Source organism: Bubalus bubalis, chromosome 4, assembly GCF_019923935.1.
Source record: "Bubalus bubalis isolate 160015118507 breed Murrah chromosome 4, NDDB_SH_1, whole genome shotgun sequence".
NCBI lineage: Eukaryota > Metazoa > Chordata > Mammalia > Artiodactyla > Bovidae > Bubalus > Bubalus bubalis.
The window spans coordinates 42724197-42726410 of NC_059160.1; positions in this window are offsets into that span (position 1 = coordinate 42724197).

A 2214-nucleotide genomic window follows, 5' to 3' on the forward strand; every position below is an offset into this window, starting at 1 on the left:
CTGTTGTAGTTTCTTTTTCCCTATCCTCATATTCAGTCTGTAAGTGTCCCTAGCATTGTTGTTAAGCTGTTTTGGTAGTGCTGAATTCTCTTAGTTTCCAGCTCACTTATTCTGTAAAACTTTTGATTTCTCTGCCAAATCTGGAAGAGATCCTTGCTTTATAGAATAATCTTGATTGTAGTTTTTTTTTTTTTCCCTTTCATCACTTTAAATACATCATGCCACTGCCTTCTGGCCTGCAGAGTTTCTGCTGAAAAATCAATTGATAACTTGATGGGGATTCCCTTGTATGCTATTTATTGCTTTCCCTTGCTGCTCTTAATATTTTTTCTTTGAATTTAAGTTTTGTTTGTTTGATTAATATGTGTGTTTTTCTCCTAGGGTTTATCTTGTATGGAACTCTCTGTCCTTCCTGAACTTGTGTGAATGTTCCTTTCCCATGTTAGGGAAGTTTTCAACTATAATCTCTTAAATATTTTATTACACCCTTTTTCTTTCTCTTCTTCTTCTGGGACCCCTATAATTCAAATATTGGTGCATTTAATGTTGTCCCAGAGTATCTGAGACTGTCCTCAATTCTTTTCAAAATTTTCCCCCTTATTCTGCTCCTTGGCAGTTATTTCCATCATTCTATCTTCCAGCTCACTTATTCATTCTTTTGCCTCAGCTATTCTGTTATTGATTCCTTCTAGTGTATTTTTCTTTTTTATTTCAATTTTTGTGTTGTTCATCTGTTTGTTCTTTAGTCCTTCTAGGTCTTTGTTAAATATTTCATATATTTTTTTGATCTGTTACTCCATTCTATTTCTGAGATTTTGGATCATCTTTATTATAATTATCCTGAATTCACTTTCAGGTAGATTGTGTATTTCCTTTCCATTTATTTAGTCTTGTACATTTTTACCTTTCTTCTTCATGTGTAACATATTTTTGTTGTTGTTTCATTCTTTTGATGGGTGGGACCATGTTCCTGTCTTACTGGTTATATGGCCTGAGGCTTTCAGCACTAGACTTTGCAGACAGTTGGGCAGAGCCAGGTGTTGGTGCGGAGATGAGGATCTCTGGGAGACCTCACTCTGATAAACATTTTTGGGGGTCTGAGGTTCTTTGTTAGTCTAGTGGTTTCAGGTTGATGCTCCCACTACAGGAGCTCAGGCCTGACCCTTGGCCTTTGAACCAAGATCCTGCAAACTGTATGACACCACAAAGGAAAAAAAAATGGAGAATAATAACAAAGAATAAAAAATAAAATTAGAAAAATAACAGATATATTAGAAAAAATAAAAATAGAAATGAAACAAAATAACATCAAGATAAAACAGAACCACAATGGCAAAAAATAAAACCCCCCAAAACTCTGGAAAAGGCCTTGGCGGTGGTGGGGCTGGAGTTTAGGTGTGGGTATGGATTAGGTGGGGCTCATGTTTGGTGGGGGCGGGGCCTAGGTTCTGGACCCAGGGGTCTGGAAAGGGCCCTAGGGGTGGGGGGCAGGGTGCAGCCTCGCATCTCCAAGTGTGGAGGATCAGGACCAGGACCGCTGCAGGCTTGCTGGGGCCCAAGTGGATTGGGGAAACACTGGCTGTGTTCCCCTTTGATCCTCCTATCCCTAAGGGTCCCTCCCTGTCACCCCATTTACCTCTACTTTTCCTCTCCTCCTCCTCCCTCCCATGCTCCCAGGACCTGAAGGAGGCATTGGAGGGAGCATCAGAGGGTGGAGGACCAGGCTTGGAACCCAGTAGGCTCTCTGGGGCTCAAGTGGACAGGAGAAATGTTGGCCACATTCCCCTTCCATCCCCCAATGCCCTGAGGGTCCCTTCCTGTCCCTGTTGCTCTCCTCATGGTGAGTGGACTCCTCCAGTAGTGGGACCCCCCTTCTCTCTCCTAGTTCCCTCTCAAGGGTACCTGTTCCTTCCTGCCTCCATCTCTCCCTACTCCCTGCTCGCCCCCACCCCCACATTCTACATAGTAGCTTGGGCATTCCTCTCATTCTCTTAGGTGTCCATATCTATCCCCCACCAATGTCAAGTAGGTGCCCTAGTTGTGAGGAGACATGAACTTCACACCGTAACACTCCACCATTTTGACTTCACCCCCTCCATTTTAGCTCTTGCATGTGGCTGTCTGGTTTTCCCAATACCATTTTTTAAAGAGATTATCCTTTCCCTATTGCATAGTCTTTGAACATGTCTTTCTGATGCTATTTCTCCTGGCAAG